The sequence below is a fragment of the Crocodylus siamensis genome, chromosome 4 (assembly GCF_052110815.1).
Source record: "Crocodylus siamensis isolate JL-2025a chromosome 4, ASM5211081v1, whole genome shotgun sequence".
NCBI lineage: Eukaryota > Metazoa > Chordata > Crocodylia > Crocodylidae > Crocodylus > Crocodylus siamensis.
In genome coordinates, this window is record NC_143398.1 from 208,407,753 (window position 1) to 208,427,331 (window position 19,579).

Here is a 19,579-nt window from a genome sequence, read left to right on the forward strand (position 1 = left end):
GGTCCTCTTAAGGGGGAGGACATCACAGCTGACAGAGGGTAGAGGTCAGTCAGCATCCTGGCTGTGATGAAAGAGGCTGCAATACAGCCTCTAGAGAGGAGGAGTCCAAATGGGGGGCAGTGTTAGAGATAGGCCCAGGAGAGTGAGCAGCCCAAGGATTACATCTGGGCCCAGGGAAAGAACTAGGCCAGGGCAGGTAGACCTGCTTATTCCTGGGCAAGACCTAAAACTGCAACCTGCTGAGAAAGGGTGGGGCTGTCCATGGCAGGACAGTCCCCCAGAAATGTTAGGCCAGTTACCTCCCTCATGAAAGGCAAATAGGGGTGCCTGATAACCCCAGTCCCCACCATCCGCTGGGGCATTAAGACAGGAGAGTAGTGAGGCCAGGCACACCAGGGAGAGGCACCTGAGCCCGTGGGGTTGGAAGAACCCAAGGCCCCAGCATAGTGGAGGAGTGTGGGCCCCAGAGAGGGGGGCATGCATAGAGGCCCTAGAGTTAGGCCCAGGTAAGTCCTCGAATGCCTGAGGTTGCAAGTAGACCCAAGGCCGAGTGGGAAAATAATTGGCCCTAATCAGAATGAGATTAACGAGTTACCTAGGGAGGAGCTTCAGTCAGAACTCCACTCAGGGCAAGGTAAGTTGGCTAGTCACCGTGCAGATGAGGTTTTGAAAATAGGTACATTTTTAATTAATAAAATAAAATAAATGTTATTTATTTTTAATGCATATAAATGTTTGGAGGATCCCAACTCCTGACAAGAACACCTGGTTCCAGTCATGAGTTGGGAGTTGATTAGCACATGAATCTTTTCTGGGGGATATCTGAAGTACATATATATACAGAGCAGTGCTGAGCTATGGAGCTGCCATAGCTTGAAACGTGGTTGACTCTGCTGCCCAATGAACTATATGGTAAATCATGAACCTTTTGGCTTTGGGCTAATATCATGCGTACTTTGTACTATATATAAGTTGGTACAAAATGCTCCTTAAAAGTGTATTGAAGGAGTACCTGTGCTAAAACTTGCAGCAGTTCCAAAAAAGAAAAAAAACACAGCAAAGTTTATGGGCCTATATGCAAATTACTATAGGTATCTTTATTTCAAAGTCAGTGGGTGCATCTACATATAAATATTAATGTGACACAATAAACTCCACTACAATTCATGCCAGAGTTTAGTGTTTCCAAGCACAGCGTTTAGGCATGTACCTGGGACCGTAGCATGTTGAGCCAGAGTAGCATAGCTGTGCCTGGCAAGGGGCCTTGGGAATCAGCCTGCTAGCCCAGGGCTGCTCTGACCTAGCTCAGTGAGCTGTAGAGAGGCTGGCTGGGGCACAAGTGTGCTTCAGTGTGAGGCTAACCAGTGGGCAGCCCCCAGCAGGCAGCCCCTGCACCCTCATGCACAAGCCAGCCCTGTCAGTGTCTACATGTGTGTTGCAGCGAAGTAAATAACTCCACCGTAAGACAGTACTTGTACCTGGCAGCACAAGGTGGCATTAATTAGTTTATTCCAGCCTAATAGCTCTGCATGTGTAGACCGGTGACACTTTACTGCAGAAAGTAACTCCTCAGTAATTGTCTCATGTTCATGTGCCCAGTGTTTTCAAATTTTCCCTTCATTTCCATGTGCTCAGGGAGAGCAGGTTTTGACAGTAGGGTGTGGGGGGAAAGGGGGAGGAGAAGGGGTTGGAGGGGGAAGAAGTTGCAGGGGGCAGAGGGCAAGGGGGACATCTGCTAAAACAAATTTAAGGCAAACCTCCAATAATTAAGATCTTATACCTGGAAAATTATTACAAATTTATAAATTTATCACATATAGAATCTAATTATTGGCAGGGGTCACATTATATTCAGGGCTGTCTTACATTCAAGTAAATATGGTATAATGTGCGTGTATGTGTGTCATATATTTGTATATGCACACACACTCAGACATAATAACATTTGCAGTCTTCTCTAGAGATGAGTATGCAGATTTACAGGGGAGAGACTTTTGGCTTCAGTCCTTCAAAACTTTGCATACCACAATTTTAAAGTGAGTTTCAGTTTGTGGAGCATGGTTAGAAAGAAGCACTTAGAAACTAACCTTACAAAGGTAGTCTGTCTCTTCTGGGAGAAATGTTTATGGAGTAGCAAAAATACACTTGCTATAGATTAAACAATATCATCAGAGAGTATGAAACCTAGAGCCAGGTCATCCTCATATTGAAGTCCACTGTTACAATATACAAATATATCACTAAGGCATATGTGATGATTTTTTAAAATTTATTCTAAGTAATTCAATACAATTATGTAACATCTATCCCCTTCTATTTACATATCAGTGCATTTACAATACTTTTGTTTTTGTGTTGTATTTAGCATATTTAAAAATAGGGGAAAGCAGGTTTTGAGGATATAACTCTGGTAATCATAACCACAGTGCTCAGAAGTCATGAAAGATTGGGAATAAACCTCCCATGACAATATAAAAATAGAAGACAAGCTTCGAACCAGTGAGCCTCCCACAATGCAGTCAAATAAGCTGCCAAAAGCCTCCAAAGAATACCACATTAGTAGGTGAAAATTAAAACTGTTTTCATGAAAAGCAAAACAAGCACATTTTGGGCTTCTGGCCAGTTATGCTTTCTGCTAGAAATGGTTCCATTATTGTACAGCATTGAAAAGCAGTATTTATGGATAAAAGCTGATTTTTCCCAACTGTAAACATCCCACATAACACTGGAGCTACATAGACCTCTAAAATGAAATAAAACCCTTGTCATGGCAGCTGTGTGTAACATCCCCTCCCAGATTCTACTTTGCTTATTTTGTAGTTACAGAAGTCCCCAGTGGAACTGGGTATTATCCCATGGAACTATTCCAGTCCCTTCAAAAAAAGCCTTGTAATATATTGTAATTTTACATCTTCAGCCATCTATGCATCAGGCTTGTATCCTTATTTAATAAATCAAATCCTTTATAACACTTCTCAAAGCTAAGAGTATTATTCTTTCCATTATATGAATGACAAAAAGGTGGAAGAGATGACAAGTGATTGTCCAAAGCCACAAAGCAAGTCAGTTTCAGTACTGAGAAAAGTCTGTGTTCAAACCATGAGACAATGTATTACAGTTTGGGTCCTTTCAGCACCACATTAGAGGCACTGAAGTGCATTTAGCATAGCCAAAATCCTGCTTGCCTTAATTGCAAGATTCAACCTGCTGACTCTGCCAATGTAACAATCTAAGGGTGAAGTTACACGTTACAATTAGATCATTCTCAATCTGTGGAATGTTAAGTGGTGTTGAAGTTAGAATGTGCTGTTAGCAGTCACACCTTACGAGTTAATACCATTTATTCTCTACAGAGCGCTGATTTGCCACTAGAGAAGACTGGCAAGCAGGGGCATGGGTAGGAATAAGGGTACTTGGGCTCTATCCCTTTTCTGGGAGGGTAGTGCTGCTGGGAGTGGTGCATCTTGGGATGCTGGAAGACTGACATTTTATCTCCATGAAGCAATCTGAAGTTATCCTAACATGAGCTAGGTAGCATGGCCCAGAGTTAACTTTTGCCTAAAGTGGTATAACTTTGAGACATTCAGAAGGCACTTAGCATGAATAAATGAGCTTTAACATTTGGGCACTTGTGCTTTAAGTGCCCTTAGTATGGTCTAGGTGTAATAGGATTAGAAAAGCATACTCCATTTTTATTAACCACTTTAGTTCCAAATGTTGCATGCAAGCAGGGGTGAAATTGCACTACAGATTTAGAAGGAATTTGCAGTCAGACCAGCCAAAATGTTCTGACCTAAATGCCTACATTCAGACAGCTTAACCAAATTCAGATAATTAAACTTCACCCTAATAAATCAGATGAGCAGACAAGGCGCACAAAGCTAAAGTACTAAGAGATGGAGAGGGCAAATGAATAGCCCGAGAAGGATTTTGTAAAAGTTACCCTGAACCTTCTTCTTTATTTTTTACTTGGGATTGTAGTAGAACCATGCTCCTCGGACATGCTAAATACTGGGAGCGTGCAAAACGGGCTCTATTTGATTTGGATTTGGCCTGAATTGGGGACAATGATTCAATTCATTGATTCGGATCGCTGTCCCTGATTCGATTCAGCCAAATCCGAATCTAAAGATTCCAATGTGGAGATTCAGTCACCAAATCTGACTGAAGCTTCACAAAGCCCTACTAAATACCCATTGACTAGATGCTCACAGAATTGGGTTCTCATTCTCCTGCTTTTATCTCCCTTCATTTTCTCTCATAGCTTGATTCATGTGTACATTTGGTTTAGAAAGTGGTGTTGACAATGTCATGCCATGTAAAATAACAGACTTTCCTTCCACTTTTGGAAGCAACTGATCTCTTATGAAGCAGTTCAACCTCTCCCCAGTTATGACATCTGCATGTAAAGCTAGGATTTCCATATGGTTTATATTTCTTAAACAGGTAGTCACCAATTTTAGAACACTCCTCCCAGAGTGATAGATTTACACACTCATTCTATCATGGTGATGCCACCAGATCTGTGGCTAGCACAGCAATCTCCAAAAATAAACCTTTTTTAGTGTTATTTTTATTGCAAGTCATATTTTCACTTTGAGTAATTTGGTATTTTTTATGTTTGAGCAGTTTGACATGTCTAAAGTTTTGACTCACTAGGCAATTACAATATTTTCTTCATAAAATTAATAAAATGCAAGTTCAAGAGTCCTTTAAGGCACTTCCAGAAATCTTCAGTGACAAATGATATGTATCCAGTGACAAGGCACCGTGAGGGAAGGGCTCATATAACATAGTAGATGAACAGATTACCAGATGAACTGATAGCAGAGTTAAAAAATAAATCATCCCTTTTATTTCCAGCTTTAATGATTCACAAGATCAGATTTCCTTTTTCCCTGAACGCTTCTATTTTTAAAAGTTGTGAAAAACAAAATGAAAAAAAATGGGGGCGGGGGGGCAATTATTTTTGTATGGATAAACAAACAGCAATCTACATGTGACTCCATGGAAGTTCTGCAGAAATATTTAGTGGTTCTTTCCAGTTTAAAAATCAGAATAAGTTTAAGTGTTTTTCAAAAACTAGAGTTACTTAGGAGTTTAATTAACATTACCAGACCTGTGAAGCTGGACTCATCACTATCTCACAAATTGAGGCTACATCCCCCACTCATACAAATAAACCTTATCCAAAACTATTGGATTGCACTGCTACCAGTCACTTGAAAGGCATCTCATCAATCCTAACATGTTTTCTTTTCTTTTTGTTCTTGTATTTCCTTCAATTTTCTAGAAATTATTCAATGTTATTTACTAACTTGACTAAACTTTTTCAAGGGAGTATTTTGGTTGAGTCCTGGTTTAAGTGTAAATTAACTGGCTCTGAAGAGGTGATTAGGAAAGCATAGTGAATATTTTATTAGCCACTTGGGGTGTGCATACACATGTGCTTTAATGTGCAGTAGCCTACTTTACTGTGCATTAAAGTGTCATATAAAAAACCATGGCATTATGCTAATGCACAGTAAAATAGGCTACTGTGCATTATGCATTACTTGAAAACCATGTGCATTCATTACTGTGCATTAATACAGCCTAATGCACATTTTTTGGTACCTCATCTTGGAGGTACTAAATTTAATGTGCATTAGAAAAAGCATCTTAATGCATGTGTAGATGTGCCCTTTAGTTCCAAATGTTGCATGTAAGCAGTGGTGAAACTGCACCACTGATTTCAAAGGAATTTAGAGTCAGACATGCCAAAATGTTCTGACCTAAATGCCTACATTCAGACAACTGAATACATTTAAACCATATTTAAATAAGTGGCCTGCTTCAGAGGTACTGAGGAACTCAACTGCTACTGATGTGGGCAAATAAGTTTTAACATTTTAGCTTCAATATAGTGTTACCCTGTAGATCCATAGCATATTGAAAGAGTTACTGAAAGAGTTAAATGTTTTTAAAAATAAATTCTTGAATTAGACTTACAAGAACAAAGAAATCAGCTGTACAAGTGATCATTTACTCTAGAATTCTGCTGAGAAATTGTTATTGGCTTCAGATCTAGGAGACGACAAATTACAATTTAATTAAAACTTCAAAGTACAACGTGAATGTTCTCATGAGGGGAAAAAATAAAAAAGCAACACATTGTCAATTAAGTTTTGTTCCCCCATAGATTGTTCAATCAAAATTCTTAAAACACAGCACTGTGCCCTTTATAAATGATTACTCTCCTAGTCTATATAAATGACATCTGAACATACCTCTTAACTATCAGCATGTCTATTTTTACATGCAGAGAGCCATGGTAATGCTCTTTAAATACTTGATGCACTAAAGCACTTGTGTGTGCGTGCATGTCTGCTGTGAATGCCCCCATGAAATCTATAACTCAGCAAAGCACAATTTGGGGTAATGGTTTAACTAAAATAGTAGATCCTGTGTTCTTCATCTTGGATGTGATGTAAATAAAGATAAAGGAAATGTGTGTGAAACCAGCTATGCCAGACTACAAAGAAATACATTTTAATGTGTAACATCCCTCTTTTGAAAATGTTTCAGAACTAATAAAAAGACCACACAATAAGAATTGCATATGTGATAATCCACACTAAATAATTTAAACCTAAGTACACCATAGTGATTATTACATAAAAGAAAATACTAGCCAGTACTAAAAAAGTTACAGATTTTTATATTTAGGTTTGCATACTAAAACCCTCTCCATAAGTTGTTTGGTCTTTTTAGAGAAATTTATTTTTCCCTAAAACCTTGCAAGATAAAACTTGCAAACCCATCGTGCGATTTTAAAGTACAATACAACCTTGTTACAACAACCTGTCTATAATGAACTCCTGTTTTACCAATCTCAACTGCAGGAACCCATTTTTTAATTATGATGCAGCAAATTGACTAATCCTATTATAGTGAACATGCTTTCTTAATGAACTTTTTGCTAGTCCCATGGGAGTTCATTATAATGAGGTTATACTGCACAAAGTCATGCCATCTCACTTCATTTTTGTGATTTAAGAGATCTGGGTAAAAACCTTAAGTCTTAACTTCTAGTATATAAACACTCAGACCATTGGTTACCTGCTGATATATACACCAAATCGTACATCAATATATTAGAAAATTTGTTTTACCATTATTTGTAAAAAAAAAAAAAAAAAAAAAATGGGGTGGAGGAGGAAACGCTCTCTCTAAATAGTTCACTACTTCTTTAAGAAAATCTACTTCCTCACTGTTCTTACAGTTACTATAATTAGACCCAACATGTCTGACTGGCAGTGATTATCTATGCATTTAGCATTTAAGTCTTTAAGCAACAAGAAGATCCGACCACTTCAGCCACATACTCAAGAAACAGCTATTCTGTATGTACCATTTTTACAATGCACTGAAATACAGTAAAACCATTTATCACATTTTGTGTGTTAAATAAATTAAATCCAAATGCTCTGAAGACATTTTTCTTTGTGTCCTCATATGTAACATGTCTGCATAATATAATATTCTCTAAAATAATGTTCTGGGAAACAAGTCGCTGTTACAGTTTGTTACGTTTCTCATTCAAAATATAAACTTTATAGATTATTGACATAAGATTATATTCGATGTATTTGCTAGAGCACAAGCATGAATTCTTAAAATCACATCTGATATACAATTCAGTTGCTTTTTCATCATTCCTTGAAATATGTATTTCACCAAGTTTGACAGGATTTTCCCAAGAAATTAGCAGTTTCTTTTCCTGCATTCACAGGGTCTTAGTTTTCTCAGATCATGCATACAATATCAGCAACCAAAAGGACAGCACTTACCTTTTCTACCATTCAGTGCTAATCAACCAGATTTAGAGATACAGTTCTTTTTATAAGGAAACTCTTCACAGTGCTCTGTTAGGAGATATTTTCTTAATTTTATAAGACAAAATTCCCAGTCCCCTGAAATGTTCAGTCTAGTGGAGACCAGCTCCACTGAAGTAGGCACCTCTCCCTTCTCTGAAGTAAGTAGAAGGGGACAGCTGATTTTATTTTATCCCCACATGTAAATGATGGAACTTGCCACCTATTTTTAGGGACTGAGGCCTGTATAGCCTGTGCCTGAGTCAACTACTTGTTCTAGAAACCCTATTTGTAAAGGCAATCGTACAGCGTCCTTTTGTCATATGCCTGGCTTCAACACTTGTTCAGTCAATCAAACTTTCTCCAACCTAAGGTAACATCACTGACAAACTTCTTATTTGACTTGCTTTTTAATAAGGCACTGTTTGCCTTATAAGAATTCAATTCGGTAATAATGATCTTTGTACCCACCACCTAGCTTTAATTTTATACACACACACACACACACACACACACACACACGTCCTGAGAAGTTCTGTTTCATCAGGAAATCACAGAATGCCAGAAGAGCATACCTCACTGAACAAGGAAGTGGCATGTCTAGGATACCTTCTGGCCACGGTATAATCAGGCAGTGGTCATTTTCTTTTAAAGCCAAAATCTGCCCCATTATGGAGGCACACTGTGCACATTGTACAATGAAGACTCTATACAAGCATCTAAAAGCAGTATGTGGCCAGCAGTATGAGCCTATAAGAATTAGTTTCCTCTGATATTTCCTGTCTTATACAACTAATTGGACTGTATGAAGGGAACATTTTGCTGTTTTAGCATCATATACAATGATAAATAAAAGAATTGTTGCAGCACAGGACCCCCCCTCTCAAATAGCAGTAATAAGAATCAGTGAAAAGAAGCCAAAGAAGGAGACTAAAGATATGTCTGGAGATAGTGGATGAGTTTACATGTTCATCAGTGTCCCATAGTTACTGCACATTAAGTTTAGTACTTGGCTAACCAATTTGCATTACTGCACAGTAACACAGTAAAATGGGTTTTTTCAGACGTTAACTGTGCAGTAGCCTAATACTACTGCACAGTAGTGTATTAGCATGGGTTTTGCCCAGCACACTACTGCGCAGTATTATTAGGCTGCTGCACAGTTGACATCTCATGTAGATGCACCCAGTAAAAATCATTCAGAATAGCAAATGTCTGTCCATCACGGAAAATCCCTATAATAGGTAGAAAATGATCTCAAATTAGGAAAAGAGCAACCCTGTTGATAATAAGACCAGCTTGTCATTTAGATAATTCCATGTGCATTAGTGGTTAGAACTTTATTAGCAGTTGCTTTAATTTTCAAAACAATGTCGATGAGATTATAACTGTTGATAATATTCTGATGCAGCATGGCATTTCAGTTTCTATCTAATTATAAGTATGTAACTAGTCCCATTAAATACAATGGGACTGCTCATGTGCTTAAAGTTAGACACATGTTTAAATGCCTTGCTGAATTGGGGCTAGTTAATTTAATGTACTGCTTTAAGAAGCATTTTAAGTGATACATATTATTAGCCACCTGGGGAAAGAAGATAATGGAAATAATTTTCTTGTTAGATTTAAAATGGAAACAGCAGGTTCTGTTTTAAATTCTTTGTATAACAATATAACTTGAAGTGTATTTTAAGAGATTAAATGCTGTCACTTTTTTTTCTTTGCCCTCCTATCAATCACAAACTGAAGCTGTAGTAACTATTGAGTCTTTCAGGGTTAATTCTGTATTTTCTCAATAACGTTTTTGTCAGAAAAGCCTAGATGTGTATTAAACTGAAGTATGCTACCTCTGCCAAGAAGTTGTGAAATCTCTACTGTCTTGCTTTGTGATTTACATGGGGCTCGCATAATAGTGGCCCTCAGAGAATCCGTTATCATTTTATTAATGAGAAATATATAAAATATATATAATAAAAAAACAGAGCTTGGCAAAACATTTCACACAAAGGAAGGAAAATATTCTGGCATTTTGCCATTTTGCCAGAGCCAACGGAATTAGTTACCACAGGTGAAGATACAATAGCAATGTAAGCATCAGTCCAACTTCTCACTGAAGCTAATGGGAATTATGGATGCTTAGGCCTGGAGCTGTAAATGGTTCATTATAACTTTTTTTTTTCATCAAAAGTAGTTTTTGATGTAATTTTTTGTTGCAAGTTTCCATCATGTTTATCTGTTTTTAATTTGTTGAAAAATTATATATCACGAAATATTGTTGTTTGTTTTAGGGACCTGAAAGTGTTTAGTTTAAAAGAATTTCTTTCTCTTTTGCCGGAAAAACAAATCTTGATCAGTTTTATTCAGGACTTCAGTACATAAATATGGATGTCAGTGCCTAACTTTGGCTGCTGAAGTTTAAGAATTTTCACCAATGCTTTCACATATGCAAATGAATCCGAATGGAATTTGTTCCACATAAGAATACAAAATGGGATTTTTGGAATCTCATAGGAGCCCACAGCATAGGAGCCCACAGCATTAGTCGTCCCTCATTTTTTTGAAAAGGCCCAGCTGGGAAGCATAAGGAATTGCTGACTGTGCATGAACATATATTTCATGTTTTCTGGCATTCCAGGTGGATTTAAAAAATAAGTTTCTGAAAGACATTTTTTTCAGCTTAGAATCAAAGAGGCAAGGAGATGTACAATGACTTACTTGTATTATTTTTGCGAAGAAAAAATTTTTCAAGCTAAAAAAAGATTTTAAAAGGAAACACAACTTGGAAAGACTGCAGTGATTACTATGGGACTGAGCACTAAAAATGGGCACAAGCCACAGCAGAATCCTACCAACTAAGTATTTATTCACACAGCTCTGCATGGAGAATATACTTTTAAGTTTACAAAGTTCAAGTTTCTTGTCTAACAGAATAGTTACAGCAGCAAGAAAAGACAACAACCAAAAGGCATACACTCCTGAAAGCAGAAGGCTGAGAAGGCCAAGGAAAAATAAAAGGTTTTTATAGTACAGGCACTCCTCGATTTACAACATTTCGAGTTACAACATTTCGCACTTACAATGTTTATAAATTGACACCCTGTTTCAACTTTCTGATGTCAGTTTCGACTTTACAGCACTTGATCTGATGCGACGCCACGCCAGTGAATAAGTTTGCTGCATCGCTCATCTCCCTGGAGAATATCCGTCCAAACCTCCGTGGACACTTTCTTTAAGAAAGCAGACAAGACTCCAGAAAAACCTGCAGCCAAGACGTCTGAGAAGCTCCAACCAAGAACCCTTCAAAAAGTCCAGTAAAGTCACCTCAAAGAAGTTCTTCCAAATTAATATGATCACTGTTTACAATATAAATACATTAATGTAGCTCTATTACTCATCTAGAATTGATCGAGTACAACATTCTGGGGTATTTTTATGAAAATAGGGTATTGAGCCTTGGTTCAGGAACCAATCCCCCATTTATAACATGTTTCTTATGAGAAAATTGGTTCTGAGTTACAACATTTTGACTTAAGATGCAGTTTTCAGGAACCAATTGTGTCGTAAGTCCTAGGACTGCCTGTACTTTACTCAATTAGAAGACAAGGTTTTCCCCACCTCCCACTCCCCCCACCCCCACATTTAACAAGAGGAGAAAAGCCTTTCTTCTTTCAATCAAGCACGAGTAGCAGAGATGGCGACGTGGGGGGGGGGGGCCTGGCAGGCAGCTGCTGTGGCTCTAGCCCCAACCTTGGACATGCCCTGTCACTCCTGCCCCACAGCCCCCAGTCTCTCCCTCTCAATACCACTTCTCCCTCTCATTCGTCTGCCACACTCCTCCTTACATTTGCTCTGTGCTGGTAGGCTCCATCCCTGCTGCAGCCTGGGACACAGAGCATGGCTCCAGCCCATCCTGTAGCAACAGCACAGTGCTGGCACTGCTTTTCCAATCCAGCTCTGTAGCAGCAGCACCAGCTCCCCACTACTGCTGCTACAGAATTAAACAGGGTAAAACAGCAGTGCCAGCTCTGCTGTGGGGTGGGCTGGAGCCATGCTTTATGCCCCAAGCTATAGCACAGACATAGCTTGCTGGTGCAGAGGAAAGGTAGGTGGGGGGAGGGTGAGAGACTTTGGTGGGGGGATATGGCAGGAAGTGCGGAGGAGACCTGAGACTGCAGGTGACAGAAGTGGTGTGGAGAGGGAAGGAGGGACGAACAGGGGAAGGGGAAAATGGGGCAATCTGAGGCTGTGAGGTGGCAGGCACAATAGGGGATAAGTGGGTGGCGATAGGCAGCAGGGGAAGCAGCAGGGGTCAAGCTGCCTGCCTCTCTCACTGCCTCCCCCACCTCCTCAACATAGCCTGCCCCTTACTACCTACCCCCTAACCTGCCCTATCACATTGCCTGTCCACTGTCTGTCCCCTTCATCACTTCTCCCCCAGTACCTACAGTAGTGGGAGAGGATGAATTTATGATGATCCTCCAGTACTTAGGTTCCATACATGGAAAATCACAATGAATTTACAAATGTTCTGTGTGTGGAATGTAATTTTTGGGGAGTCATCTTACATTCAGGGTCACCATGCATTTGAGTAAATAGGATATTAGGAACAAAAGGAATCCTCAAAATGATATAGGTTCACTTTTGAATAAAGATGGTAAAAGTTTTAATAATAATGCAAAAAGAGACATATTTGATAACAATTTCTGTTCTGTATGCAAGAGATGAAGATATAATCATAGTATATGAGGATGATGATTTATTCTTCAGTGTCCTTCTTAGTAGCTAAGAAGGATACTAAACAACCTCTACAAAACATGGACAATTCTAAACCAGGAGGTCCTGAAAATGTGTGACCTAGAACTTAAAAAAGTTGATATAACTAAAGCAAAATATTCTGATTCAGGAAAACATGTCTAAAGTACATGTCTAAGATATTAAGGATAGGCCAATCAACAGATCTTTTAAAAAGCTGCTACAAAATGAGAACTGTTTTTATTAGGGTTTCATATGGATATGTATGAGGCCTGATACTGATCAGCATTTTAGTCAGTGATCTGAAAGCGAAAACAAAATATTGACCAATAAAATTGGTGGATGAGATAGACTGGCAGACCAATTAATAATAATGAGGATGGGGAAATTCCTAGATATATAGAATAGGGCTGTATCCTGCACAGCTGTCTTTGAAAATGATTTTGAAGTCATAGTGGACAAACATCTGAGCATGACATCCCAGAACAATGTTGTGACAAAAAGGATAACTGAGCTCTTTAGCTACTTATGCAATGAACAGCAAAGAAAAATAAGGAGGTGATTTTACCTCTATATGCAGCATTGATTAAACTGATACATGAAGATAACATATATTTCTGGTGTCTACGTTTAAAAAGAGGGTTAAAAATTGGAGAAGGTTCAAAGAAGCACCACACAAATAATTTAAATACTGGAGAAAACATCTTATGGTGAAAAAGTTATAGAATACACTATTTTTAGTGTTTAATGTTTCGAAAACAAAAGTAAGAGGTGACTTACCATACCAAACCCAAGCATACCAAATCTGTACCATACCATTCCAAATACCAAGCATACCAAATCCAAATGGTTAGAGAGTAAAGTTAGATGTATTCAGACTTAAAAATAGCCAATTTTTTAATAGTAAGGTTAATTACATGGTGGAATAACAGCTACAGCAAATAGTTGACTTTCTATTTCTACATATCTTCAAATCAAGACTGAATGCCTTTCTGGAAGATAAGCTTTGGCCAAAGAAGTTAGTCGAACACAAGTGCTGAGGCTCCCTAAAAGGATAAGTGGTTAACACATAATGGCCTGATATTAGATGATTTATACTAGATGATCTAATGGTGCATTATAGATTTAGACTCTATGAATTTATTAACTTTTTCTGGCACAAGTAAATGTGCCAGCAGTAGTAGTAAAAGTTATAAATTAAAGATGCCCCCTAATTTAGAAGCGTTGGGAATTAGGAGCTGGTCCCCTCAGTAAGGCAGTAGCTATAGTTAGAGAGACTGAAGTACAGTAGAAATTTTTCTACTGCTCTTCAGTGAAACTTTTTTGTGCCTGATTGTTTTAATTGTACCAAGTGATCACTATCTGTATTTTGGGACATGTATTTGTATTTGCATACTCCATAGTGGAGTAGAATCACAGTGGAACAGACCTGATCATTTGTGGTTGCAAATCTAACATGTTCTGGGGCTTTCTCTGGGATAAGCATAACATATTCCAGGCACCAGTGACTGGAATGTTCCTAGCTCAAACTGGGTTTGAAAGCAACAGTCAGGTCAGAAAAGATACACAGGCTTCCTGTTATATCAACTGGATTTGGAAGAATATCAGAAAAAAAATTGCAAAATGAATATGGAATCAGCCACAGATGGAAGCAGGGAGATGAAGAGAAAGAAAAGTATTGATGATCCATAGGGAAAATAGAATGCAAAAACTTCAGATCTAGATTAATTAATTAACTAGGGAGTTAACTCTGCTCCAGAGTTGGTCAACTCCATGCAGTTGGTCAAGGATTTGAGAAGGAATGTAAGAGAAAAAGAATAGTTAGTTTATGGAACATGGATCACCAGTGGGAAAGCACTTTTTTCAAAGAATAGTAATTTCATCTTCAACTTCACAATGGTGGCAGCGATAGTATGGAGTTGTACCCCCCTTCTGTCAATACTTATGTATCCTCTATGGCAGGAGGCAAGGGGTAAGCCACACTGCCTGCCTCCCCCCTCACTGCCCGCCCCCCTACTGCCTGCCCCGCTGACACTGCCTTCCTCCACTACCTCTCTTACTGCCTGTCTTCCCACTGCTTGCTTCCCTACTGCCTTCCCACTTCCTGCCCTCTACTGCCTGTCTTCCTACTGCCTCTTCTACTACCTGCCACCTTGCTATTACTTTCCATACTTCAGGGCTGAGGGGATGGATATAAGATCATCCTCTAATACTTAGATTCCATACATGGGAAATTATAAAAAATGTATAAACTATTTATAGAATCTAATAATTTGTGGGGGTGGTGTAGTCATCTTAAATTCAGTGTCATCTTGGATTTGGGTTTGTACAGTAACTTGAGAGGATGTGTGGGGGAACAAAAAATCATAATTTTATTGGATACTAAAAACCATGGACTTTACAATGGCTTTATGGATTATTTTAATTTGCCTGCTCTCTCTGTCAATCCCTTTGTGTTACACAGGCAATAAGAGCATTCTTCCTTTTTGAATAGTAATATTCTGTTATTTAATTAGGTTTGTCTATATCACCTGTTCTTTATTTGGTCTATAACAACTTCTTATAACTTCTCTCTGCTTCATTGGTTTACTGCCCATATCCCTTTTAAGTGACTCCAGAATGGGATTAAATAAAAGTAATTGTTCTACCCGGTACTTAGTTTGTCTGTATCTGCTTTTTACACAGATGGGAGGGAATATTTTTTATGTCCAAAAGCATGTCTAACATTTCTCTCAACCATACAGTTGGTCCAATAAAAGATACCAACAAACAAATCTTCCTTCTTCCACATTCCTTGCATTATTAGCACCACAACACTATTAATGTATAAGGTAAGTCCTTCAGATCTGAATATTTATCTGTACTGAATAGGATGATCTTTGGTGTTTCACTCAGCAATAAAAGTGACTGCCATTTTTTCTAAAAGAACTTTGGAATAGTTACTAAAAAAAATTCAAATCTAATTTGATAAATGCCAATTTTCATGTCCAAGCATCGGTGATTACATGTATAAATCATTATTTGTAAAGTTTTTACATGCAAAATGGGTATATTTGCAATATTTGCAGGAATAATTAAGGAGAATGATAAGGAAGATTAGTCTGCAAAGAAGATGTTTTTGTCATGGAATCTATTGTTTAGTAATGATATCTGGCCTTAAGTAAAGGAAAGAGAATGTATATTGCTATCTTCAGTTGTTTTGGTAGAAAAAATGATGACAGATCTACACAAAGTGAGAGCGGAAGAGAGAAAGCGCACAAGTGAAGCCAGTAAATTACAAATGACCTGAGAACTCTGGTAAAAGACTGACCACAAGACTCTACCTCAGCATTTTCTCAAGAAAGCTCAGGACGAGAAGTAGACAACATCTCAGTAGAAAAAAACAGGAGAATCCCTCATGATAAATTTATGAAGCAAAATAAGATAAAAGTACTGAAAAAAGACAGTTCTAGATCTTCTACAAATATGTCTGAAGTGACTGATTTTTAAATAATTAAGTTTACTTACAAACACGGCTATAGGCAGGTGCTGAAGACTGACATATAGCTCCAAATACATTTAGATTAAATCAGTATGGACAGTTTAGAATGTATTCCTCTATTCTTAATTACTAAGACATCGAAAATATATGTTAAAGGACTTATTCGTTTCTCACTTACTCCTGCATAAATAAGAAATTGCTCCACTGAAATTAGTCAGAGTTCAAAACTGAGAGAAGAATAAGGCCTTTTATTAAATCCGTACATTAATCAAAATAATTAACCCAACAGAATACCACACTACAAACTAATTTATCAGACAAAGGCAATCATTTATTATTTAAGAGTAAATCTATACTCATCTCTTCTCTTTCAGTACAGCAGGCTATTTTGCTTGCTATTTTAAGCCACTTTCAGGGTTTTGATTCAGTTTGCTATTATGCCCTTGCAAAATCAGTCAGCCTCACTTAGGAGTCACTTAACAATTAAACAGGATGGTTTCAAGTAATTAATTGTTCTCAGTAACATTTAAGTTGTCTTAATCATTGTTTACAAATAGGAAAAAAGCTAATCACTTCTCCAAATTCTATAACCCTAGAGACTTGATTCAAATTACTGCAAATAATATCAAACAAATGAGAATTTTTTTTACATAGTTTATAGGGTCAAGTTTTCAAACGGTACAGTGGGCAAAATAAATGTGCAGCTATAAGTGCTTCATTCAAAAGAGCAAAAACTGTTACTGCAAGCACAAATCAAGAAGAGAATTTATGTTAATGCAGACTTCTTAAAGCTTCAGTAATAAGCTATATCTTAAATACCATGCTGTTCACAATCTTATGTAATCTTTTCATGTTCAATATTCATCTGCAGTTTGGGGTGGTAAAGATATAGGCACTGAACATGTCTATGAGTGCTTTGGCATACCAACTTGCTTAGCTTATTTACTTAAAATTCTGTAGTGATGTCCATTAAAAATAGTATTTATATGATGCACTACAGTGATAGTCTAACAACATACGCTTATTAACTTAAGTTATTAGAAGTAGAATGTAGTAAAGGAAATTCTTGCTTTTATTTTATAACTGTTTCTTCTATTGATTTTCTTTAATGAAAGCATGGTTCGGATTCACATTGTACTAAATGTCTTCCATTTTCTCATGGGTAGAAAATAAATGGAACACAGCGGATTCTTTCAGTTGCAAAGCCACTGCTCAAAACAACTTTTTGGTCACTGGTCCCACAGGGTATTTAAATTAAGCTCTAATATACACATGGATCCTGTACTTATACAGTCAAAAGTAAATGTTATAGTTACTTCTGGGGGTAGTTGAAGCTTCATTTAGATGAAAGAATAAGGTCCTAAGAACAGAATAGTATATAATGATGGAATATTTCTGTTCACAGTAGGCCAAATATTGCTTTTTTCAATCTGACAAAAAAATTAGTTAATTTTAATAATCTATTAAAATAGATGTCCATACTGATTTTATTGGATTTATTACCCATCCTGTAGGAGATGCACACATGTTCACGGGACCCCACCTACAATTACATGGCTCACTTTAAGCTGGGAATGCGATCTAAGTAATTTGGGGCACAGGAAGTGGCAGGTGGGATCAGGTGGGGTCCACAGAGGGGTTTGGCAGGTCTGGGGAGGAGGGGTTCGTAGGATTGGTGGTGGGGCTGGCAGGACCATTGGGGGTTGTCCATCTGGGGTGGAGATATCAGAGGACTAAAAATAGCCCATCAGGGTTGGAGGGGTGTGGAAGCAGGGCAGTAGATGAAGTACACCCCAAAGCTGGGCCAAGCAGCTGGGCTTTCCCAACCCCTGGACTGTGCTTTGAACACGTACACACGTTCAGTAAGATCAGGCCTGATCTACATAGTGTGCCTCCTTAAGTGAGTTAAGTTAGATTGGGACAGCCATTTTTTCCCAATCTAAACTCCCTGAATGTATGTACATTTTGGCACTGATATCAATCTAATCCTAGTTAGGTTATTCTAAGTGTAATGTCTGCATGTACCCATAGTTCAGCAAAGAAATGTAGTTGATACTACAACAGGCCCAAAGAAGAAATAGAGTTAAAAAGCCCAATTCCTCTTTGTAATATACCCTTCACTATACTCTTTCATGGCTAAGATCATTAATCTTTGTATTAACTAGGGGTATGGGGTAAAAGAAAGAACCAAAGGAAAAGGGTTGGCAATATCCAAACCTTTGTAATACTGGCTTACCATATTAAGGTTTTGTTTGGTCCCAAAGTAGTTCTTACAAATGCACTTCTGGCATTGTAGCTAAAAGCACATTTTCTACCTGTTCCTGGTGAAACACATGTAACTTTTTCCTTGATGTGGACCTGATCTCCTTAGCAATCCTTTGAGACCTGAAATGTCATTTACTGTAGTGAGCTCTGTAGACCTATATCTTAAGACTATCTAGAAACTAAATCTTGTGTAGACTGTCACTGCCCACTTACTAAGCAGAATAACGGCAAGAGCGTATAATACAAGTGCTCCATTCCCTGCCCTGAATGGGTGCATCTCAGTTTCTAGATGGTGCTTAAAAGTAAAAAGTGACAATAGAAATATGGTGCTTTTGCTTCAGCTGTTATGCTTTCTGTGCATAGTCTGAATTCTGTCTTCTGACTTCAGTAGCACAAATAACTTTTTTTGTTTATGCTTCTTGTCAGCCCCAAGAGCCAGTGCAGCAATGATAGAATGCACTGGATCATATTTCTTTGTGTGCATCTTTAGCAGAACTGTTTACAGACTTCCACTTGGTTCCATTTATGAAGAAATAAAATCGCATACAAATAAAAGGATAGAATTTTGTCAGCAACAGAATACTTATAATGAGTAATGATGTCCAAGAAGAAACAGGATGCTGACCCCCCCCCAAGCCAAGTTGAAATTGCAAAGCTTTCAGTTAAGGAAAATACCTTTTATTATTTAAACAAAACGAGAGAACATTTGATTTAGAACAATGAGAGATGACAATGATTGTACATATCTGACATATGCACTTGCTAAAACTTTTTTGTTAACAATGCTCTTTACCTACAGGAAGAGCCCCCACTAAGCTTTTCACACCCAATTAAGCCTGCTTACTTTGCTTCTCAGAATACCTTTACACCTATAACAGTAGTCTTGAAATTGAGTTAATTCAAGGCTGCTGCAGTAACATTAAAATTGAAGACTTCTAGTCAGTTTTGCCAACAATTCAGTTAAATGGAATGCAGTTAAATAACAAAGTAGACAGCAGAGCCAAAGAGTTCCTAAAAACTTAAGTGGTTTATCCCCCAAACCAAAATTTATTAACAAGATAAGCAACAGATACAAAAAAAGATTGGGCACCTGCATTATGTAATGCAATTAAAAGAATTATTTATTTATCCTAAACTGAGTACAATGTAGAACTCTGCTTAAATTTATCGTTTTTGATGTATAAAAGGTTTAATACCTGATAATCAGATTAACTACCCTACTAAA

The 19,579-nt window shown here is 37.9% G+C and overlaps 1 protein-coding gene across 4 annotated transcripts in view; it reads right to left on the reverse strand.

The window, feature by feature from the left end:
* The window catches only part of XIRP2 (xin actin binding repeat containing 2), a 204,940-nt gene that overhangs the window by 62,688 nt on the left and 122,673 nt on the right, over positions 1–19,579 (reverse strand). For 2 of the 4 annotated variants that reach the window (XM_090045560.1, XM_090045561.1), the window contains exon 1: positions 7,833–8,026. The exons of the other annotated variants lie outside the window; for them this stretch is intronic. The gene's annotated coding sequence lies outside the window, so the exon portion shown is untranslated. Of the gene's footprint in view, positions 1–7,832; positions 8,027–19,579 lie in introns of those variants that run through there. 4 annotated transcript variants of the gene reach the window in all.